This window comes from Chiloscyllium plagiosum, chromosome 35 (genome assembly GCF_004010195.1).
Source record: "Chiloscyllium plagiosum isolate BGI_BamShark_2017 chromosome 35, ASM401019v2, whole genome shotgun sequence".
In the NCBI taxonomy this organism is placed as follows: Eukaryota; Metazoa; Chordata; class Chondrichthyes; order Orectolobiformes; family Hemiscylliidae; genus Chiloscyllium; species Chiloscyllium plagiosum.
In genome coordinates this window covers 16,000,903-16,027,015 of record NC_057744.1, presented here as the reverse complement: position 1 = coordinate 16,027,015, position 26,113 = coordinate 16,000,903, and positions in this window count along the sequence as shown.

The following is a 26,113-nucleotide window of genomic DNA, read 5'->3' as shown; positions in this document are numbered from 1 at the left end:
CTCATATACTACCCAACCTCCTCTTAAATGCAAAATGCTGTTTATTGTAATCACTCTGTGAGATAGTTTCACGTTGTCACCCTTATCGAGCTAAATAGGTTACTCCTGTATTCCCTCTTGGATTTAAATCCTCTTATATTTGAGCATTAATTTTGAAATCTCAAATATAGATTAGATTACTTACAGTGTGGAAACAGGCCCTTCGGCCCAATAAGTCCACACTGACCCTCTGAAGAGCAACCCACCAAGACCTATTCCCCTACATTTACCCCTTCACCTAACACTATAGGCAATTTAGCATGGCCAATCACCTAACCTGCACGGGAGGAAACCAGAGCACCCGGAGAATGTGCAAACTCCACACAGACAGTTGCCTGAGGTAGGAATTGAACCCGGGTCTCTGGCACTGTGAGGAGTAGTGCTAATCACTGTCCAATTGTACCGCCCATATAGTGATTCACTGTAGATTATAACTCAGTCTCGGTTACATTGTACGGTTTTCAAATATATTCACCAGCCCTGACATCAATAGAATGATTACGTTCCAAGCAGCTTTAACATGAGATTTAGATTTGTTTATGTTAGAATGTGTTCAACTGTTCTTTGGCTCCCTTTTGCCTCAGAAGCTGCTGGGGTCAAAATCTAGGCTGGAATATCAGTGCATACTCCAGTGATAAAGGGTTGCATTGTCAGGGGTAGACCAGTAAGTATTATAGAGATAACCATATGACCACATCTGCTTGATCAAATGGATGCAACTATCCCACATAAGATCTAATTAATGAAAAGCAGAAATTACCAACACATATTTCTTAATTCCATTAATTTATTAATATAATTGTAAGGTCAGAGATCTTTCTGAAAAAATTCACTGAGCTGTTGGCCTACAAAGCAGCAATTTGAAAATAATTGTCTGTGAAGCATTTTGAGGATGTGAACATCACAATATTAAAGCAGTACCTTCCTTATCATATAATCTATAGCACCATAAATCCAGTGGTAAATGTTCCTGAGAGCTTTGATCATTTCCACTGGGGTCAGGAAATACATTAGGTATGTTCTGCTGATCAACAAAATGACACAACACACCTTGTTCACAGTCATTTCAGTACAACTCAAATCTGCTGTAGTCACATTCAATTACTCCCCATGCAATAAAGATGTTGGCAGAAAAATCTGCCAAGTAAACCACCAAAACGTGTCAGGACATATTTCTCGTCAATGAATAAATAACCAATTTGACATCTTGCCACATTATGCTTCATTTAATTAATGTAATCTGTAAACCTCTTTAGCAGGCATGCAGGTACTACCTTTGGCTCCAGGAATAATTATGTGCCTACTTAAAATCCCATTATGCCTTTCTTATGCCCTATTTAATGGGTGAGCCTCCACTGTGCATGGATGTAGCTAGCAATTCATTACACAAGTTTACACACACAATTGTAACACTGGGTCATTTTTGCTTGAATTTGAAAGGAAGGCAAGTTTGGTGATAGTTTGGAGTGGCTTTGATAAAACTGAAGAGGAGTTCAGTTTCAGAAGTTAGATTTTAGTATGTTGAAGCAAAATAGCAGCTCTGTATTGGTCTCTGCAGTCAGTGGAAATGACCAGAGTTAGCTCCATGGTCCAAATTTGGGATCAAACCACATGCTTACTGTCAATTTTTCTATCCAAAATGTGCCCAACTTGCATTGCTTTCAGACTTGTAGTAGTAACTCTGCCCATTTTGAGGAACTGCAATCAAACAGTAGTTGCACCAAAAAAAGCTCCAACTTGCCTATAAAACTGATATTACAACAAGAAAATCCTGCTCAACATTGAGGCTAAACACCATTCAGGTCTGACACTGAGTAATACAAGATGATGCCCGGTTGATCATTATTCTGGGCTGACATAGTTTATTCCATTTGTGGTGGTGGTGCAGCTCTAATAACTAACATTCAATGACCAGGCCAAAGGACTGGATGTGACAAGATGGCCTGCTATCAATTACCGAGTCGATCCAAAAGGAAAGACTGGTCATTGTGGTGCAATCTCAATTACCGATGCAACTATATTCAAGAGGAAGTCATTGGTTTCAAAGGAAAAGAGCATATCAGAAATAGTGACATTTCAATTGTAGATCTAAATGCAAGTCCAAAGTTTGTGTTCAGATTCTTCCAATCAGTTCAGACTTACTCCACGTTGTATAGACTGAATCCCACGATAGATCCTGGATAATTTTCAGGAAACCTTTATACTCCATAACTTAGTGTAACTAATCAATGCACCATGATGCATAACACTGTCAATAACTAGCCTATTGCTTTCTTCCAATGTACTGTAAATGTGACGATAAATGAATGAAGGTTGATAAGTTTGCTCATGAAGGGGGTATAGATATATTAGAAAGGTTGGCACTGCAAATTACTTCAATTTGGATTATCATCGGAATTTGAGATAAAACATAAACTGGTCACATTAGTTTTGTCCCACCAAAAATGAGATTAAATTGTGTCCCTGGTATGTGGACCCGCGGTGCAAAATAATGGAATGGGACAAGAACAGGTATATTGGAAAGGAAATATTCTAACAATCGGTGATTTTAATGACAGCAAGCCCCCTCACCCAACTTCCACACCCCACACTCATCCCCATGTACACATATTGACCCCACACGCTTTTTATTTCACTTTAGAACTACATATATTTAAAACAAACAGTTTTCAAACAAGGAGGCTATTTCGGGCAATGAAGACAGGAAAACCCACACCCAGTCATGACACCAAGCCTCCGTAGAATTTGGTTTCCTCTTGTAATGTGCTCCTTCTATTTTATGTTCATGTAATTCACTTGCACATGTTCTCCACAAGAGCTCTAAGAGGGAAAGCAAAATTCGAATTCAAAATTGAAGACCATATCGGAGATCCAGGGACCCAGAAACTATCTGTGGAGTTTTGTTGATTGCAGACAATGCAGGTACTTGCATAATCACAGAATTTTATGTATTTGTAACTATTTGTAACTATTTATACTATCATGATTTTGGTGGAAACAACAATTCAGCTTTAACAGCTGTTGTTATGTTGCTACTATCTTATATCTGCTGAGTAATCACAACACAGTGATACCTTGCCCACAGCGTACAGGAAAATCTCTACTATACAATATTTCACATCTTCGGACTGAATTACATTTGATTGGCATGTACTATTAATAGTGTTGTCAGATAGTTCACATTGATACAGATTTTTTCATGACCACCGAACATCCCAAATTAGTTTACAGATAATTAGGGACTTTTGCAGCATAGTCACTATTGTAGTTGAAGAAATGCAGCATGAATTTTGCATGCAGGAATCTCCCACAGACACAATATGATGATGATCAGATATTGTGGTATTGACCAAAAGATCATTGGCCACAGAATCAGGGATAATACCCATGATTATCTTTGAAATAGTGACCTGGAATCTTTTATTTCCATCAGGACAGGCCAAGGCAACTCATCGAAAATATGGTATCTTCAAATTTTATGCACACCCTCATTATGACACTGTTATCCTTGATTTTTCTGCTGAAGTCTTGAAGTGGGGCTTGAACTCATAAGGTATGAGCTCTACCAGTGAACCTCAGGTGACAGACAATGAATGTTTAACATAGTCACATCTACTTCAGTTGCCACTCTTTCAATGAAGACATCATCCATGGAGGTAAATGTGTCAATGGCTCCATTAAAATAATAGAGATGAATTTGATACATTTGGATAAACATTGGATAACAACATCATCAGCAGCAATCACTTCCTATTGAGTCACTGGCTTCATTTCTGTTGTTTCAGCAATGACTTGATGCAATATTATTAGTGATATGTGAATCATGATTTGGCTTAGAAATTGTCTTCTGCTCTCAACTTTGGCCTGGGGCCACCAATAATGGTCAAGAGCCAAAGTCTTTTAAACGAAGAAGGTCAGCCAGTAAAGGCAACAGCACCGTGAGCTCACAAGTGGAAGGAGATCAGTAGGGGTGAGGGCACAGCAATGGAGGGGCAAGTGATGGTCAGCAATCTGAACATAGAACAATGAAGAATACTCCTGACTCTTTTGGCTCCTCAATAAGATGGCTTTACAGACAGATAATTTGTCCACTTGAGAAAATGATTGCAGTGCACATGTTGCATGGTATGACCATTGCAATCAAATTTGAAAACATAGAAAATAGGAACAAGAGTAAACCATTCAGCCCTTTGAATATGCTGTGCCATTCAGTATGATCATCCAACTCTGTAACCTGTTACTGCTTTTGCCTCATACCCTTTGATTCCCTTGGCCCTGAGAACTATATCTATCTCCTTCTTGAAAACATTCAATATTTTGGCCTCAAATGACTTTGTGTGGCAGGGAATTCTACAGGCTCTCCACTCTCTGGGTGAAGTAATTTCCCCTTAGCTCAGTCCTAAGTAGCCTATCCTGTGTTGCTTTGGAGTCCCCAGTCACTGGGAACATCCTTCCTGTGTTTACTATTATGACACGGGGTAAACTCTCCTGCTTAATTTAAAACCAGCAACACAGAAAAGATTTATCCCTTGCAGTAATCTGTGAAAATTCAATAGACCAAGAACTAGTTAAAGTAAAAATTAACATCTTTATTTCTTAAAGTAGAACAGAGAATAATTAACTAACAACTATTTACAATTCCTTCCTCTAATATATCTTTTACCTTCCCTTCTATAATACTAGTTTGATAAAACTCCCGATTCTGATTTACAAAATAAAACTTCTTATCTCAAAACCAGCAGCTTTCATTTTCTCTGAATTCCAGTCTTCTTTTCTTGTTTTTAGGGATTTCTGCTTCACAGGTTACTGATTGATAAAGGTACCTTTAAGAGAGCTATATTTCTGGCAGTCTTTTTTTCACGCTGGTAGCTTGGCAGTTCTCCTCTCAACAGTTCAAACTTCCTCAGTCTTACACCCCTAAAGCATCGAATTGTGTCATTACCTTTTAAGATTGTCAATAGACTAAATTTAAACTGAATTGGAATTTGATATTTTTGGGGGTATAATTTAAACTGATTTGCCTGATTCGAATCTGTTTTGTCGTTTCCAGGCAACCAGCTAATTTAGCTTTCGATTATGTGTTACATTGTTACCTTACTGAGAACACTTGGTGCTGTCAGGTAGCTCTACCAGCATTTAACTCTCTTAATGGTATAGTACACCCACATCTCCATAACAATACCCTGTTAGACTTTTATAGGTTTCTTTGAGATTGCCTCATTTCTCTAAACTGCAGCAAAATATTGTACAGGAGCCCGAAATGGGAATGTAGAAACCTGATTTGCATCAGTATTTAGGCTCGATAGCTGTTTCAGGCTGAACACTGGATGGCTAAGTATGCTCTTCACAATATGATATTCCTTGGAGAACCCAACTGAAAGCCTTCCCGCTGCTTTAGGTTCTTCAGCACGAATGTTGTACCTGGAGGAAAAAGCCTGCTCATAATAATTTCCAGACACAAGTTCATTTTCACACCCCATTCCATTGTAAGAAACAAAATACATTTGTTTCTCCTTACAACCTAATACAAACATATTGTTAGAGATTATTGGCATAAGCTCTAGGACATGTTGCCAATTCAGATATCACACATGCTTTTAGTAGTATTCTTAATAAAAACAGTTAAGTGAAATGAACAATTTACTTACCACCAAATGTGTTCTCATAAAGGGGCCACAATGGTATTGTCTTTGGAAGACACCGCAGTTTAGACTTGTTTTTCCCAGGAATTGAACAAAATTGGACTTCAGTCAAAATTGTTGCAGATCCAGACCATTTTGTTCCCCAGAATGTTATTTTGCTTAAATAATTTATATCAATCAGATAATTTGAATTACACACTAATTTTATTTAAATTCTCTCTCTGGATAGGGGTTAACTTGCAAGACTAGAAGTTACTTCCCATTCATGGTTGCCCTGAGAAGATTTGATGGGTTTTAAACCAACAGTTAGTGGTACAATGGACTGGCCACTTAAGAGGGCAATAAAGAATCAATCATGTGTGGGACTAGAATCACTTCACTGACCTTGAGCACAAAATCTGCACCAGCAATCCAGTACTTGCCTGAGGGAGATGTCAACATTCTCATGAACTGCCTTTCAGGTAGTCAAAGGGCAGTGACCTTCTCTCCAGTATTTAAAAAAACAAAGTGCTGGATAAAAGATCAACAAGATCAACAGCTTCTACAGGGAGAGAAAGGGAATCCAATATGACTCTTCTTCAGAATTCAATTCATTGTTTTCATCAATATCCTGGCTAATATTTATCAAATAAACAACATCACATAAAAATAAATTCTGGTCATGGTTACATAGCCGCTTGCAGGAATTTTCTACATCACTGACTTCAAAAATACTTCATTAGCTTTGGGATATCTAATGATTTGAAAGATGCATTTTTTGCTTTTACTACATAACCAGAATCGTCACAGTTTCCTTGCCTAAAGGAGAGATTTTTTTTAGTAAAAATTATTTGTTATGATTTCCTGTTGCCAACCTGGCAGGGTTGATTTGAAATCACATGCTCTGGATTATTGTTCCAGTAACATTATAATTCAACGACTGTTGGCATTGAATATTTGATGGTGTGACCAAAAACCAAATCAGCACCTTCCATGTTTCTGTTGGCATTACTATTCTCATAAAAAGTATAGTATATCAGCCTGGATTCACAATCAGTAGCAAAGTGCAGACTTGGTCACCACAGATCTAACAGTCTCTACACTGTGTATTTCCTCTTTCCCATTAATAAATTTAAATATTTGATTTTGTTGTAATTTAAATAAGCATTATACATTTGATTACAGGTCATTCTTCTATAACATGCGTTTCATCAATATGAATTGGCTGTAACACAATTGACGAATGGGGACGCTGTTTCTAAAGTGTGTTTTGGCTATAACGCACCAACATTTTAAGTGCTATTTGTGTTGAGCGATTCTTCTTTGTGCAGGGTCACACAGGAATCGAAATACCATCCTATGGAAGCAATGAGTGTATATCAATATGTTTTGTTCACTTCTGGTCAGCCATATAACAAAGAAGACCAATCTAAAAGAGTTACTATTATGTTTCCTTGCTAGTAGTCATTGAAGAAGTCTTGCTCCAATTCTACAAAAGAGTGTTGTGACTGCACCTGGATATTGTGTGCAGTCCTGGTCCCCTTGCCTCAGGAAAGATATGCTTTCCATAAAGTTACCATACTGGTTCTTGGGAAGGTGTGACTGCCCTATGGATAGTGATTGAAGAGATTGCACCTATATTGCCAGCAGATGAACAACGAACAGGATTAGGCCATTTGGCACCTCGGCATTTCAGCCACTCAAGCCTGCTCTATGATTTAGTAAGATCATGGTTGATCTGCTTGTTACCACAAATCCACATTCTCACAACCAACTTGCTTAGAAAGAACCCTATACATCTCTGCCTTAAAAATACTCAAAGGCCCGACTTCCATCACCTTTCTGATGAAGAAAGGGCTTATGCCCGAAACGTCGATTCTCCTGTTCCCTGGATACTGCCTGACCTGCTGCGCTTTTCCAGCAACACACTTTCAGCTCTGATCTCCAGCATCTGCAGACCTCACTTTTTCCATCACCTTTGCCTATTTATCCTATCCTTTGCCCCTCATAATTTTGTAAACCTCTATAAGGTCACCCCTCAGCCTCCGACACTCCAGGGAAAACAGCCCCAGCCTGTTCAGCCTCTCCCTATAGCTGAAATCCTCCAACCCTGGCAACATCCTTGTAAATCTTTTCTGAACACTTTCAAGTTTGACAACATCTTTCCGATAGGAAGGAGACCAGAATTGCGTGCAATATTCCAACAGTGGCCTAACCAAAGAATGGTGAATAATTAGAATTCTCTATGCCAGAGGGCTATGAGAGGTCAATCTCCAGCTTTTTCCAAGACAGAAAGACTAATAACGTCGTAGTTACTAATGACATCAATCAATATGGGGATAATGTGAGAAAAAAAAGTATTAAGGTTAACTCTCAGCCATGATCTAAAGTGAAGGGCAGGTTTAAGAGACTAATGGCCTTCTTCTGCTCCTACATCCAATGTGCTTCTTCAGAAGCACTATCTCATTCACATATTGCATGTGAACTATAATGCTTTTTGAGTTAGCACAAGTGGATGTTCCTGAAGGGAAACGAGTATTAATAATTGGTAAATGTGATGTAATCAACACTTTTTTTATTCACTCAAGGATGTGGGTGTTGTTGGTAGGCCAGCATTTATTGCCCATTCCTACTTGCCTTTAAGAAGGTGATGATGAGCTGCCTTCTTGAACCGTAGCAGTCATGTGCTGTAGGAAGACCCACAATGCACTTAGGGAGGCAATTTCAGAATTTTGACGCAGCATCATTGGAGGAAGCTGAGTCACTTGGAGAGGAAATTTCAGGTGGTGGTATTCCCATATATCTGCTGCCCTTATCCTTCTAGACCAAAATGATAGTGGTTTTGGAAAGTACTGTCTTAGGATCTTTGCTGAAATTCTGTCATGTATCTTGTAGGTAGTATAACACTGCTGCAACTGAGGAAGGGAGTGGATGTTTATGGATAACTATTAACCTAAAAAAAACATACAGTTAACCTAGGTGGTAAATAGAAGGACAGTTGTCTGACTTGCATTACAGTATGCAGTGTAATGATGGACAATTACTTAAGTAGGTGTCTCAAAGTTCCTGATGCTGCACTTTTCCAGACACTGTTCAAACAGACTGCCAGATCGCCATCATTGAAAGTTCCTGCCCCAGTCAGCACAATTAAAATTAGCACTGAGCTGGCAATATTTCACTTAGTTGTTAGTGTTTCATTTACTATTAGATTCAATTGTCAGCAACAACCACAGCAGGCCTTGGCAGTGCTTCTGTAGCTATGTTTTTCAGTCCATTGCTAATGTTAACAGATTCAGTAATGCTGATTATCCACAAGTACAAATTAAGTCTTGATCCTTACCAAAATGGCAGAAAAAAGCAAAGGAACATAACTGCTTGAGCTTCTGGTGTGGAATCGCACCAGTGGGAACATGTATTAACAAACTATGCACACACAATTCACAATTATCCATTGAAGCGCTTTAACAGACATTAAAATTGCAGGCTGCACAACACCTGTTTGTATGACCCCACACACACAAGCAGCAACACTGCAAGCTGAGTGTTTACCCTGCACTTCAAATCTCTCCCTCTCTAAATCATGTTCGCAGCAGAATGTTCAGGAAAAGGATTTGCATGAATAGCTCTACATTCAAATAGTGTAAAATTAATGATCCAAGAGATCATTGTAAACTCAATCTGCTTGTTGGCCTCTTTGTTATTTTATAATTTGTTCCCTTCTCTACAGAAAAGTCACTGTGCACTCATATTTTATGAACTGGAATTTCTGGCTCAACCAACACTTTTGGCGGTTCAAGATCCACACGGACTAAATGAACTTAAAACTTTCATTCCAGACAGCAGACATAACACTTGTTAATTGATTTCAAATGTCCAGGTAACTCTATTTATGAAGATGCATTTTGCAGAAAAAAAACTTTATGAGAATACTGTTCAAAATATGAATATAACCTCACTTAATAACTTTGAAGATGTTCTAAAGCTGCTGGCATCGGGTTTTCATAATAAATCACCTGTACATAATCAAAACCAAACAGTGAATATTTGGATCTATCATTTAACTGCCAACAGTGCCTGGAAAATGTCAGAAACATGCCAGCCAATGATCAATGGGACTATTAACCCATTTCCTTTCATTTTTTTCTTTAACTCCAAACAGCTCAATACAAACATGTTAGAACTTGTTTTCATTTGTCATAAGGTGAAGGAATTGTTTACCCTCCTGCCATCTACCATCTTATTTGAAAAATAAAAGGTACACATTGTTCTGCAAAATATTCCCTCTGGAATCATTTTTTTTTAAACCCTTACTTTAATTATTACTGAAGGGCCTGTCTGTTTAGTCAGCAGATATTTGGGGGAAAAATTAACGCTGACCAACAAATACCATGGTTGTGATTATATCGGAGTGACTACAATAGCAGTCATTTTATCCAAGGGGTTCTAAAGATAGAAAACAGATGAGTATGGATCATGTGAACATTGAATTACAAATCCGGCTGCAAGATTGCACTCTTCATATATTTATCTGAGATACATGTAAAAGATAATTTGAAAGCTGTAACTCTCAAATTTCATTTTGTTAAGGAATCATGCTTCAAACCAAGTATTTGTTTGGCAAATTTAGAGTGCAAGTCTGGAATGATGGAGTTTTTAAATCATGAGGAAAAAGGCCCTTTGGCCCATCATGACCATGCTGGTCCTCAAGAAATTATTTATTCCAATCCTATTTCCATGACTTGGACCATAACCATGCAAACTATGCCATTTCAATTACTCACCTAAATACTTCTTAAATTTCTTGATGTTTTCTGCCTCACTACCCTTTTAGGCAGTAAGTACTAGATACCCAACTCCCTTTGGGTGAAAAACAGTTTCCTCAAATCTCCACTAAACCTGTCCTCTGCTTCTTACCTTAAATTGTGCCCGTGGTCATTGATCTCTCTTTTAAGGAGAAAACATTTCTCCCTGAGTAACTTATCTTTGGCTCTCATAACTTTGTGCACCTCAATTATGTCCCTCACACTCCATGCCCCTCACCTTTCTCTGCTCTAAGAAAAAACAACCCGGCCTGTCTAGACTCATTTTACAGCCCAGACAATATCCTGAGGAATCTCCTCTGCACCCTCTCTTGTCTAAAATCCAGTCTGACACAGTCTTAGAGGAAAGAACATAAAAACAAATTAACTAGGAGTATGATTCAGACTTTTGGCTTTTCAAGCCTGCCCTGGCACTTAACAAGATCATGGCTGATCTGCCCTAAGTCTCAACTTCTCTTCTGTGCCAGTTTTAAATGAATGTCCCCTTATTCTCTAACTAAGTCCGTATTTGAGATTCCTCCACTAATGGAAGCATTTTCTCAGCATCTACCCTGTCAAGTCCTGTCAGAAAGTTGTATGTTTCAATTGGGTCACCCCTCTTTCTTCAAAACTCTGACGACTAATGGCGAAACCTGTTTAGCTATTCTTGATAAGTCAACTTCTTCATCCCTGGAATCAACCTAGTGAATCTCTTTAGAACAGTCACCAATGGCAGCACACCCTTTCTTAGAATACAGGGGCCAACACTGCACACACTCCAAAAGCGGCCTTACCGACACCCTGTACAGTTATGTCAAAGCTTATTTATTTTTAAATTCCAAACCTCTAGCAATAAAGGTCACAAGTTTATCTCCCTTCTTAGTTACTTACTGAACTTGTATGCTTGTATTTTTTTTGTGTGTCTCATGAACAAGGTTCCTTTCTGATGGACTTTTTTGGAATCTTTCTCCAATTAAGTAGTAGCCTACTTTTTGCTTCTTCCCATTGAAGTGCATGACCTCAAACTTTCCTGCACTAATCTGCCAGGTTTTTTTGCCTACTCATTTAAACTATTTATAACCCTCCTTTCCTTATCACAACATGCCCTCCCACCTGTTTTTGTATCATCAGCAAATTTGGATACATCACAGTCTGCCCTCTCCTCCAAGTCATTTATACAGATTATAAATGATCCCTCGGACTAATCCCTGAGACTGTCGACTACTCAAGCCTTTCCAACCTGAAAAAAGACCCATTAATCCTGACTATCTGTCTTCTACATGCTAGCAAATCCTCAATCCATTCTAATATGTTATCCCCAATACCATGAACTCCTATATTGTATAAGAACCTTTTATTTGACACTTATCAAGTACCTCCTGGAAACCCAAATATGCCACATCTACTGGTTCACCTTTATCAACTTGTTATATCCTCAAAAGTTTCTAGGAAATTTGACCAACATGATTTCTTTTTCACACAACTACGTTGACTCTGTTTGATCAAGTTAAGCTTTTCTAAATGTCCTGCTATTCCTTCTTGAGTTCTGACAAAGGGGCACTAGACTTTAAATTTTATCTCTTTTCCTTCCCTAGGTGCTACCAGATCTGCTGAGTTCCTCCAGCAATGTCTATTTTTGTTTCAGACTAAAATCACTAATCTTATTTACCCTACACCAATTTGCACATGGCTTATGGAATAACCCAGAGATGATTACCTTTTTGTCTCTGTCTGTTCCAAACTGCTCATAATCCCTCAGCAGAACCTGTTTCTCTTTTCTATCACTGTCATTGGTACCTACATGGACAATGACAACTTGATACTTTCACTCCAATTCTAAGTTCCCTTCAGTCCAGAAGAGATGTCCTGAGGCAGGCAGGCAACACAATCATCAGGATTTTCTGTCTTCATTCTGAGAGTTATATCTTTTCCCCTAACTATGTTATTCTCTACTACTGCTACATTTCTGTTTTCTGCCTCCACTTGAATGGTACTCTGCATCAATTGTTATGGTCAGTTCACTCATCCTCTATGTATTTTGTGCCCTTGTCCATGCCAGGAACAAGAAGCTCACACCAATTGGACAACGGCTATGGCTAAGGCTCCTCCAAAGTTATATTCTGTATCCCTTTAACTGCCTCAAATGCAATCACATCCTCCTGTCTCTTAACACAGACCAAAGTTGGTGTGATTAATCTAAGAGGAGTGACTACCTCCTAAAACACAGTATCCAGGCACCTCTTGCACTGCCTGACTTGTCACAGTGTCCATAGTTCAAATTCCAGCTCATCAACTCTGTGTTCCTCGAGCAACCAAAACTTGCTGTAGATGTGCCCATTGTGGATCACAGTGGCATCCACCAACCCCCACATTCTGCAGCTGCAACACATAGTCTTCGAGCCAACTCTATTCTATTTAATTAATTGATTTGGGTGCTAATTATTTTTAAAATGAGTTTCTTAACTGTTATCTCCAGCTCTAATATAGTCTCCTGATTTTCTATGATTTCAGATTTCAGCTCTGACTGATAGGTACAATTTGAAGAAGCTCTCTACCACTGCTTTTTATCGCTTACTGCTGCTGCCCTTCTCACGCATATCCATTCTTCTTTTTATGTCCTCACTCTCCCACATTATTCGAGGAGTTGCAGATGTTGCTCACTTTCCCACTCATTTTGAAACTGCTGTCAACTTTCCAGTACATTGGGGCAGCACAGTGGCTCAGTGGTTAGCACTGATGCCTCACAGCACCAGGGCCCCGGGTTCGATTCCAGCCTCGGGTGACTGTCTGTGTGGAGTTTGCACATTCTCCCTATGTCTCCATGGGTTTGCTCTGGTTCCTCCCACACTCCAAAGATGTGCAGGTTAGGTGGATTGGCCATGCTAAATTGCCCATAGTGATAGATGCATTAGTCAGGGGTAAATGTCGGGGAATGGGTCTTGGTGGGTTACTCTTTGGAGGGTCAGTGTGGACTTGTTGGGCCGAAGGGCCTGATTCCATACTGTAGGTAATCTAAATCTTAACATAGCCTGTGTTACCATATGTATTACGAATACAGATTTGGGTCAAATATGTTTACAAAGTCTCAGAGACCATCTTTTTGGACTCCTAGAAGTTGACAAATTTACCTAATTTAAATATTTAAAGAGCCAGTCATTTTCCTTCCGTGTTCTGGATAATTTACATTTCTTAATTACCAAGAGAGAACTGAGTTGGTGCTTGTGTCAAGGTAGGTAAATGCATCACCAAAATAGGGCTCTGCATGCAAGGCTGCTGGAAATGTCTGGCTTGTTTCTCATTTCAGAGTCATATTCTTGGAGATTGTTGACTGATTCATATGCTCCTCTGAGTCCTATAAAGAAATTTTGGAACGTCGATGGAGCATTCACGTGTAAATCAAGAGGAATATCTCAGTCTTTGTACAAGTTGGGTAATGTGCTCAACATGTCAGACTTAATGACAAGTGTTCTGTTCTGGAGCAGTGGATGTGGTTTGAATCTGATGAATTGTGCCTACACCTTGATTTACTTGGCACATTAATCATGCAGAAAAATAGTGAGAAAGGTTGCTGCAATAATGGTGGTTGTGTGGTGATGTTGAGTGAAAGACAAACAAGTTGTCGAACAAATGCAACTGGGAACAATGCACGTCTGTCCAGACAGGTATATGATTATCAGGTCAGGATGAATTAACAAACCTCCAAAACATTAAATTAACCTTGAAATGTTAACCTTGTAAATGTCTGGCACCAAACCTCTTCCAAGACTGACCATCACAAATACTGACCTTTAGCTGCCCAGTCCTTAATCGCTGGAATTTGCCCTCCAATGTTTCCCTCCTGCTTTAAGACTGACTTAAAATCTCTTTCTTTGAACAAGTATTTGATCGCCTGTCTCTTTTTTGTGAACTTGTGGAATGCATTACAGACATTTTGCTCTGTTAGAGGTGCTATATAAATTCATGTTGTTGCCAGATGCCCATTTTGTGCAGCGAGCTGGTCCATGCAAGACATTAATGATATGTGGATGTAAAAATGAACCACTAGCACTCCTCCCCACCCCTGTCATTGCTGCTTTTGAGAGGGATGCCTTTCTAGCCAGCCAGCTTTACGATCAGGTGTTAAAAATCCCCCTCATGTACAAGTGCAAGTTATTGGTAAATTATTATTCAGTGTGCATGTTAAAATAATTTCATAAACTAACCAAAGAATTTGATTTTTATTACTGCTAGTAATTCTTTAACTGCTTTTAACACAAAAGTTTCTGAGGAGGGAACAAATCTATGGTATCCTTTCAATCTCTCCTGCTGTAACTTCAGTGCAGCCCCTGGAGAAAGATTGCAAGCATATTCCAAATTCTGACAGAGCTCTTTAAAATATGTTGTGAACAAAGCTTGCCTAAAAGGAGTTTGTTTTCCAAGACAGCCCCATGCTGGGCTACGCATACATAGGCAAACAAAAGATGATTAAAATCGTGTTAGGGAGTTGTTTCTCTCAGACGCATAAATAATGGACCAATTTAATAACACGTCTCATAATTCAAGAAGACACATAACGTCTCAGAGAGACAATTTGGATCAGGAAGAGAATCTTTTTAAAAAAATGAATAAAGTCACAAAGCAGCAGATGTAACAACCCTAGGCTGAAGAACATGCTTTACAGAGACTCTGCTCCTCCATTGATGAAGATGATTTATCGTAAAATGCAAGTGGTCTTCTTTATAATGCAATCAACTATTGTACAAAATATATCAAAACCAATCTCGTCAATCTGATTTTTCAATATTTGACTTAATAGCAAATAATAGGTTATAATTTAAATCGACTTCCTCGCAGTGTTACTTGAATCCATATTTCAAGAGATGAAGGAAAATGTGTATGTGCAAGACATGGATAATCGATCTGGATCACAAGGGAGGTGTGTTATCACTGTCAAAGTTCTGACTACTATATATGTTTCTTTTTCATTATTCATTCATGGGATGAGATTTTCGCTGCTGGGCCAGTATTTATTGCCCATCCATAGTCACCCTTGAGAAGGTGGTGGTGAGCTGCCTTCTTGAACCACTGCAGTCTGTTGGTGTAGGTGCACCCAGAATGCCATTAAGGAGTGAGTACCAGGGATTTTGGTCAGTGGCAGTAAAGGAAAGTTGATATATTTCCAAGTCAAAGTTGTAAGTGATTTTGAGGTGAACTTGCAGGTGGAGAACTTTCCAGGTATCTGCTGTCCTTGTCCTTCTAGATGGTAGTAATTGTGAGTTTTGAAGGTGCTGTCTAAGGAGCCTTAGTGAATTTTGGTGCACCTTAGAGATGATCCACACTGTTGTCATTATGTGCCAGTGGTGCAGGGAGAGAATATTTGACAAGTTGGTACCAATCAAGTGGGCTGCTTTGTCTTGGATGGTGTCAAGCCTCTTGCGTGTTGCTGAAGTTGCACTCATCTAGGCAAGTGGGGTGTATTACATCACACTCCTGATGTGCCTTGTAGGTGGTAGACAGATTTTGGGGAGTCAGGAGGTGAGTTGCTGACTGCAGGGTCTCTAGTCTCTGACCCACTCTAGTTGGCATTGTATTTAAATAGTCAATCCAGTTGTGTTTCTGGTCAACGATAACCTCTAGGATGTTGATAGTGGGGAATTCAGCCATAGGAAAGCCATGGAATACCAAGGGGTAATTATTTGGTTCTCTCTTGTTGGAGATCGTCATTGCCTGGCACTTGTATGGCACATATGATACTTGCCATTTGTCAGGTCAAGCCTAAATATAATCCAAGTTCTGCTGCATTTTGATATGGACTACTTAAGTATCAAAGGAGTCATAAATGGTGCTCAACATTGTGTAATCATCAGCAAACTTCCCCATTTCTGTCCTTATGATTGATAATGCAGCTGAAGATTGCTGGGCCTGGGACACTGCCCTGATTAATATTTGCAAAGATGTCCTAGAGCTGACTGACTGACTTTAAACAACAACAACCATTTTCCTTTGTGCCAAAATTACTTCAAAGTCTTTCCCCAATTCCCATTGACTTAGTTTTAGCTTGGGGCCCTTAATGCCAAATTCCAGCAAATGTGGCCTTGATGTCAAGGGCATTTCCCTTCTAGTGTTCACCACTTCTTTCCAAGTCTGTAATGAAGTCAGGAGCTGAGTGCCCCTGGCGAAACCCAAACTGAACTTTAAGGAGCAAGTTATTGCTAATCAAGTGCCACTTGAATGGACTGTTGATGATACCTTTTATCACTTTACAGTTAGAGTTGTTATTGGCCTGGTTCAGTTTGTCTTGATTCTTGTGTACCAGACATATCTGGGCTAGCAGAACTGATATATAAAGAGAGATTAAATATGTTAGAAGTATACTCACTGGGATAAAGCTATAAAATGTTAAAAGGACCAGACAGAGTAATTGCTGGAAGGATGTTCTCAATGACCAGGGCATCCTGAACCAGGGGATTCTTTTTACGGAGTTGGAATTTAGGACAAATGTCTTCACCCAGAGAGTTAGTAAGCCTGTGGAATTCTTTGCTACAGAATACTCTTGAGGCCAAAGCATGAAATGTTTTCAAGAAGGAGCTGGATATAGTCCTTTGGGCTAAAGATATCAAAAGGTATGGACAAAAGCGGGAAGAGGGTAGAGAGGGTTAGATGATCAATCATGGTCATACTTTTCTGTGTTTTTAAATTTTCTACATTTTTGGGAAGATGCAAGTGCCACCACTACTTCTGAGCCTGTGTCAGGACATTCCCAGAGGTAGCGATTGTGTTGTGTGGAACATTGTGTAGTATGGAATCATTTAGTATTTTTAAGTCACATTCCATCAGTATGACAATGTCAAGCCATTACTTAACTAGTCTGTGAGACAGCTCTTCAAATGTTGGCACTTAGCCCCCAGATGTTACTCAGGTGGACTTGGCAAAGTCTACAGGCTGAGTTTACCCTTGCCATTTCCACTGAATGGGTCGATGCAAGATGATTGTTCAGTTTTCTTATTTCTTTTGAAACATTTTACTGGTTAGATACAACTTAGTGACTTTCTAGGCCATTTCAGAGGGCAGTTAAGAGTCAACCACGTTGCAGCAAATTTATTTCCCTCAGTCAGTTTTTAACAACAATTGATGAAGTTTTGTGGTCATCATTAGATTTTTAATTCTAAAGTTTTAAAAATTCAAATTCCACCATTTGCAATGGTGACATTTGAATGCAGGACCCCAGAACACTTGGCTCAGTAGTCCAGTGATAATGCCACTGCATCATAACCCAAGGTGAGTTAGGAAATCAACATCAATCCATTAGTAGTGAGTTTCCACACTGCTGAAGAGAGTATCGCATCTGTATCAGAGAGGTTAACTCCTACAGTTAGAAAAATATAGCCACTGCCATTTTCGAATTGCTGTGTCAGTAAGGATCACAAGTGAATCATTAATTGAGTTAAACCAATGATAAACAGAATACCTCACACATAGCTGCATAACGTATTTTAAAAGTTCCATCTAGTTTACTGTTGCAATTGAATTATACATAATGTTAGATAACATTCTCTGATAAAGCATCCAGTGCAAGAATAATGGGGGTGAAATTTAGTTCAGTAGTGCCACTGCACACCTTCCTGGCAGCACATACTTCTCTGCAAATTATTTGCTGCATGGTCTATGGTTCATAACTTTGAGAAGAGTGCTCATCTGGGCATCTTAGCAAATGCCAGAACAACTGTGTTAATCCTCTCCTAGCATTGCATGGCCCCTCTGGTCGATTTGATGCCCATTTTCCAATTTTGAGTCCTTAGTTCCATTCAACAAATTCACTCACCAGTCACAAAAGATAAAAGTATTCAGCTGCCATGGTGCCCCATTGTTATTGTTAATTAGAGACTCTTTCACCCAACTTGTAGATATAGTCATTTAGTATGATTTCTGTTATTGTGAATTTGTGATTTGGAGGCATAGTGGGGAGTTACCGGATTTGCCAGGGATTGTTTCCACATCTATGCAGGGATGGTAGATAATTTGATCACCTTTACTTACAAGGGTTGCAACTGGAATGGGAGAAGAGAGGCAATGCCTTGGCTTTGCTATTGAACAGGGCAAGAGAGAAATCTCTGCATGATAGCCTCTGTCCACTTTAACCTAAACCCCTCTAAGAGACAAGGGTCTGTCTAGCTGAACAATCAATGCTCTCAGCAACTCACTGTACATGTTTATCTGTACCCTCCTTTATGTCAAACCATTGAGGTTCTCATCATAGTCTTCTGTTGCAGCTGTACCCTCAAACTTCACTCTTCAAATAAACCACCCTTTACTGCTCAGGCTTAACTGCAGCTCAGTCATACTTGGTCACTTACCACATGCTGATCCTAGTTTACGCTTGTCTTCAAGCTTGTCTTCAAGCACAACATCCGTATCTGGACTGCTAGCTGCAATTGCCAGATAAAGAAGCAAGAGACTAAGCTAAGGTTCATGGGGGATTTGGGATGAAAGGCAACCTGTCCTCTGTAACACCAACCACATATTGTTCATCATGTCAGATAGCAGGGCTATGGTGAGGTGGATGTTAAGAAGGGCTAAAGTCATACCGTCAGGAATGTAGTTATCCTGAATGGTCTCAATGGCATTGGGTACCACTTTGTGCTTGTCACTGCCAACGTATTATGTGGAGCACCCTCTCCTCCACAGGGTATAGGTTATACAGACAAATTTACCTATGCAGCTCTGCTCTACTCTCTTCTGTTGTGTACCACTTTGTCCTATAACAATGGTGGGATCAGTTAGCTCAGGTGGCTGGACAGCTAGTTTGTGATGCAGAGTGACACCAATCGTCGAGAGTGTGGCGCTGGAAAAGCACAGCAGGTCAGGCAGCATCCGAGGAGCAGAGAAAGTATATTCCTGTTAGGGTGAAAGGAAAGGCAAGTAGGTATAGGGAATGCTGGATGACTAAAGAAAATGAGGGTTTGGTTAAGAAAAAGAAGGAAGCATATGTAAGGTATATACAGGATAGATCGAGTGAATCCTTAGAAGAGTATAAAGGCAGTAGGAGTATACTTTAGAGAGAATTCAGGAGGGCAAAAAGGGGACATAAGATAGCTTTGAATAGAAGTAAGAAGAACCCAAAGGGTTTTTACAAATACATTAAGGCCAAAAGGATAACTCGGGAGAGAATAGGACCCCTCAAAGATCAGCAAGGCAGTCTTTGTGTGGAGCCGCAGAAAATGGGGGAGATACTAAACAAGTATTTTGCATCAGTGTTCACTGTGGAAATGGGCATGGAAGATAGAGAATGTGGGGAAATAGATGGTGACACCTTGCAAAATGTCCATATTACAGAGGAGGAAGTGCTGAATGTCTTGAAACGCATAAAGGTTGATAAATCCCCAGGACCTGATCAGGTGTACCCTTGAACTCTGTGGGAAGCTACAGAAGTGATTGCTGGACCTCTTGCTGAGATATTTGTATCATCGATAGTCACAGCTAAGGTGCTGGAAGACTGGAGATTGGCTAACGTGGTCCCACTGTTTAAGAAGGGTGGTAAGGACAAGCCAGGGAACTATAAACGAGTGAGCCTGATGTCGGTGGTGGGCAAGTTGTTGGAGGGAATCCTGAGGGACAGGATGTACATGTATTTGGAAAGGCAAGGACTGATTAGGGATAGTCAAAATGGCTTTGTGTGTGGGAAATCATGTCTCACAAACTTGATTGAGTTTTTTGAAGAAATAACAAAGAGGATTGATGAGGGCAGAGTGGTAGATGTGATCTATATGGACTTCAGTAAGGCATTCGACAAGGTTCCCCATGGGAGACTGAATAGAAAGGTTAGATCTCACAGAATACAGGGAAACTAGCCATTTGGATACAGAATCAGCTCAAAGATAGAAGACAGAGGCTGGTGGTGGATGGTTGTGTTTGAAGGCCTGTGGCCAGTGGAGTGCTACAAGGATCAGTGCTGGGTCCTCTACTTTTTGTCATTTACATAAATGATTTGGATGTGAGCATAAGAGGTAAAGTTAGTAAATTTGCAGATGACACCAAAATTGGAGGTGTAGTGGACAGTAAAGAGGGTTACCTCAGATTACAACAGGACCTTGACCAGATGGGCCAGTGGGCTGAGAAGTGGCAGATGGAGTTTAATTCAGATCAATGCGAGGTGCTGCATTTTGGGAAAGCAAAACTTAGCAGGACTTATACAATTAATGGTAAGGTCCTAGGGAGAGTTACTGAACAAAGAGACCTTGGAGTGTGGGTTCATAGTGCCTTAAAAGTGGAGTCACAGGTAGATAGGATAGTGAAGAAGGCATTTGGTATGCTTTATTTTATTGGTCAGAGTATTGAGTACAGGAGCTGGGAGGACATGATTCAACTGTACAGGACATTGGGAAGGCCACTGTTGGAATATTGCATGCAATTCTGGTCTCCTTCCCATCAGAATGATGTTGTGAAACTTGAAAGGGTTCAGAAAAGATATACAAGGATGTTGCCAGGGTTGGAGGAGTTGAGCTACAGGGAGAGGCTGAACAGGCTGGGGCTGTTTTCCCTGGAGCGTCGGAGGCTTAGGGGTGACCTTATAGATGTTTGCAAAGTTGTGAGGGGCATGGATAGGATAAATAGACAAAGTCTTTTCCCTGGGGTCGGGGAGTCCAGAACTAGAGGGCATAGGTTTAGGGTGAGAGGGGAAAGATATAAAAGAGACCTAAGGGGCAACTTTTTAACACAGAGGGTAGTACGTGTATGGAATGAGCTGCCAGAGGATGTGGTGGAGGCTGGTACAATTGCAACATTTGAAAGGCATTTGGATGGGTATATGAATAGGAAGGGTTTGGAGGGATATGGGCTGGATACTGGCAGGTGGGACTATATTGGGTTGGGATATCTGGTCGGCGTGAATGGGTTGGACTGAAGGGTCTGTTTCCATGCTGTACATCTCTATGACTCTGTGACTCTCTCTAAGTTAGGCCATGAGTGAGGTATCTCACCAAATCAATGCAGAACTGAGGGGAGGAAAGCAAATCATGTTAAAGAGTTTCACTGATTTTACTACAATAATGTTAACACATATTACACTTTCTCAGTTTCTGATTTTTATGTAATTCTATATAATTGCTCTTTTACTTAATTTTACATCCATTTTTAATTCATTGGCCCAGATATTCTGATAGATCCAAAGTCTAAGCATCATTTTATGCTCAATATTTGGATACAGATTTGCTACCAGAGAAGAATATTACAGAAGAACATTGCTTGCTTTAAAATTCCTAATCACATCTTTACCTTCTCCACCCCATTTGCCCATGAAGATTTAAAGGATTACCATTCATGTAAATGTACCATCGCAGATTTTGGATGCTTCCCTCAAAAATAATGGTGAGTTAAGGGATGTTTAAAAAACACCTCATCGTTATCAGAGGAGTTTGGAGAGGCAGCGAGGCTTGGATTCCTTGTGTAGCTAAGTTCAAAGTTATCAAAATGAACTAGAATTATCAGAATTTTTGAAACGCCTTAAGGCAATTTGGATATTTGTTCCTTTAAACAAGCCATAATCTTTATGTTTTCATGGTCTGTGTTTTCAGTGCCATTTAGCTGGATTCTGTAATGTTGCATTCTATGGTCTATTAAAGTGTTGAGATTGTATCTATTAAAAGTTTTCTCAGTGAAAGATTTTTAAAAGATAAATCTAATGTGTAACTAATAATTCATTGTTACAAGTCTATGAAGCTAAATTGATCAGCTTTTGCAAAGCACATATTTGCAATGCCTCACAGTGAGCTTCTACAATGCTGCATGGAATAGTTATGTTTCCAATGCATTATTACTTCATGATATTGCAGTGTATTTTAGTGTTTAAGGGTCTCTGTAATGGTGATTTTTACAATATGTGTAGATATCAAATTTATATGTTCTGTAGTATTTTATAAGTTACTATGACATTCAATTCATACATGTAAGCTGATTTATCTATCACTTCTAACAGGTAGTCTAGCATCCATTGAATATTGGAAACTTTAGTGGGAAATGTTTGCTGCCTGCTTCCTCAGTCTTCAGGCTTTAGTCCCTGCCATTGTGTTGCTTATACTGAGAACACGGCTCAGGTGCAGCAACCATCAAAGAAGAGTCCAAGAACATTTTTAATTCGGTGTGCGGAGGAATAACTACGCTGTCCAGTAAGTGTACAGAGAGAGGTGGTTGTATTAATCACATGCCTCATCAAGTCTGCAATCAGATGCCTCTGTGAAATATTGAGTGAAGACCTGTGAATGACCTCCAGACACCACATTGCCTTAACAGGGCAAATGCAAGTCTTCACAGCATGGAATTGTTTCTGCATGAGGGTCATTTCAGTCCGACACTGATGATATGTCAGTATTTCACAATTTGCTGCAGGAGAGAGCTTATGTGTTCCAAAGCATTGCGGGGTGCCCGAAGGTGATTGGGCCGATTTATTGAATCCCCACAGTGTGGAAGCAGGTCATTTGGCCAATCATGTCCACATTGAATCTGTGAAGAGCATCCCACCAAGACCCAGCCCTCTAATCCTGCATTTCCCATAGTTAATCCATCTAACCTATACATCCCTGGACACTATGGGCAATTTAGCTTGGCAAAACCATCAAACCACATATTGTTGGACTATGGGAGGAAACCAGAGCACCTGGAGGAAACCCAGGCAGACGTGGGGAGAACATTGTCTGAGGGTGGAATTGAACCGTGGCATTGTGAGGCAAGAGTGCTAATCACTGTGCCAAAAAATGACATGACCCCCTCTCACTAGTATCTTTACATACAGATAAGGAAGGGCACCACTTCAATTAGGACAACATGTCCATCCTAGGACATGCCAAACAGAGACATGCACAAGAATTCCTAGAAGCATGGTATTCCAATCAGAACTCTATCAATAAACACATTGACTTAGGCCCCATTTACCACCCCATGAGGAAAAGAACAGGAAAGACATCATCATAAGAAATGACATCACCAACCCAAAGAAACCCAAACATATAAATAGAAAGCAGGAGTCATCAGCAGTGCTTCGTCCGGAGGCTCACTGAAGATGTTACCTAGTATGGTGATGAAACATCTAAAAATGAACTTTCCAGCTCAGCGAGCAAACCCACATCCACCATTACTCCTGTTTGAATAAAACTTTATAGCAACTTCAGAAAATGTTGTTACTTGCATCAGAAGCAGCAAGTACTTAAACGTGATGATGTAAGAAAAATTTGAATGAACAGCACAGAGCATTGATAACTAAGAAATGTGGAGCAACAATTCAAATAAGGATATACAAGTAGCATTAAATGATTAAAGCCGCAAAAAATGAATTACAAGGTCAAACATAGTACAGTGATCAGCCAAATAGAGGAAAAACAACTAACCAAAAAAACACAGTTGAAGAGACAGAAAATATTCCTCTTCCTAAAAGTAGGTTAGAGAGGTTTATGGATATTATGAGTGAGAGTTGAGCAGATTAGAGGGAGGGGCCATTCTCCCTTGCGCATTTGCATCTTCCATATGATCTGGTATTTTGGAAGCTGATGTGTCCCTGTTATCAGATGTGTCTGCACTGGGCTGTGACTGGTCAGAACGTGAGGGGTTATATCTCTAGCCAGATTCTGCTGCTGAACAAACTGTAAAACCTGCCGTTAAACTCATTCCGTTGCCCAAAATCAGTCTATTTGCACTCACATATACTCAGCAACGTCCATCGGGAAATTAGTTTAAATTAGCTGAACTGAGATTGCCCAGCTGTGAAATGCCTCAGCATCCTGTACCTGTAATTGATGCATGTGCTCAGGAAACACCTCACTATTATTTAAAACTTCATCATGGGTCTAACATTGCCATTTTGGTTATAAGGGTACTTAAGTTTCTGCTGAAAAGCTCCTCACCTCCCGAAGGTTCAAAGCACACTTCCTCCACTCCAGCAGCACTAGCATATCAGGCCTCACCGTCCTCAAATATGGTTACATTGAAGATGATCAATAAATCATCACTATCACCCTCAGGACACTGCCTTCCCTCTCCTACTACATCACACTGACCTGGTGCACTTGCCTCCATCCCAGCCTTCCCCCATTCAGATCTCTTGGACAATGGAACAATCTGAATTGCATTGCTAACTGCTGTGTTTGTAGCATCTGACAGAGGAGTAAGTAATAAGAATTATTCTCTGTCAAAAAGTAACTTGAATTGACTGAGCATCACTCAGTGTTTCAAACCACCTTTTCTTACCTTCCTGTCAGAACCTTGTTGGTTAACTAGGATTGTTAAGGCCAAGCAGGTATTTTACAAACTCCGCTTGTTCTGTCAGCTCTCTGATGAATGGCATGCTCCCTGACAGTCAATAAGTGCCCCTGGATATCTTGGACCAGCTTTGCCTGAAGAAAGAGATGAAAATTTAAATTAAATCATGTTGTCCTGTCTTGTGACCCATTTCATTACTCTTGAGAATTTCTAAAGGCCAGTACCTAGGGGGCATTTCATTATTAAATATAACATTAGTAACATTTTCAGGGCAATCTCCAAGGCAACTGCATTTTACGACACCTCATAAAAAAGGTAAACATGAGCAAATTCTCATGTGATGCTTGCTTTATACCCTGAAAAAGTCAAATTTACTTAATAATGCATGCACATGGACCTTGACAGCAGGAACCCAATCATGCAATTTCTTTCAGCATTGATGTATCATTCTAGGAAAGACACTGCAGTGACTGTGACAGATATCTCATTCCAATAATGCTTTGCACTTATTGTGGATGTCTTAACTTTGAAGTTCCAAGACATCTATTATGCCTTGCTTTCACCTTGGTAAGAATTATATTGACGAATATAATGTTTCATTGAATATTTCACACCTCTTGACTGGTTGTGCTGCCATCATCCGTGTGCAAGAAAATGTGTCCTTGCCAGCAAGCTATACACAGAATAATTTATTATCATTGCATATTTAAAATAGAAAGCACTAATAGACCAAAATTAATTGTAGAACAATTACATTAAATGCTTAAAGTATGTATAAAACTCATTAAACATACAAAAGATAAAGCTGAAACATTTACAACAAATCTTCAGCCAGAGGAGCCAAATGGATGATGTATTTCGGCTTTCTCCAGAGGTCACTTGCATTGCAAACACTGGTCTTCAACCAATTTGATTCACTCAAGAAACAGCTGAAGGCACTGAAATTAGCAATATTTCACCACTAGTACTGAAGGCATGTACTCCAGAAATTAGCATGTGCAGTACAGCTACAATACTGGCTTCTACCCGACAATGTGGAAAATTATGCAGGCATGACCTGTAAACAAAATGCAGGAAAAATTCAACCTAACCAATTACTGATCCATCAATCTACTGTCAATCATCAGTAAAGTGATGGAAGACATCATCAACAGTGCTATCAAGCAGCACTTGCTTAGCAAGAACTTAATGCTCAGGTTAGGTTCTCCAGGGTCACTCAGCTTTTGACGTCATTATAGCCTTGATTCAAACATGGATTGAATTCCAGAGATGAGATGACAATAACTGCCCTCAACATTCAGGCTATTTTTGACTGAGAGTTGCATCAAGGAGCACTTGTAAAATTAGAATCAATGTGAATTAGAGGGAAGGAGAAAAGATAGAAGAGCTGAATATTATTGGCAGAAATCAAAGAACTGAATATAATTTAAA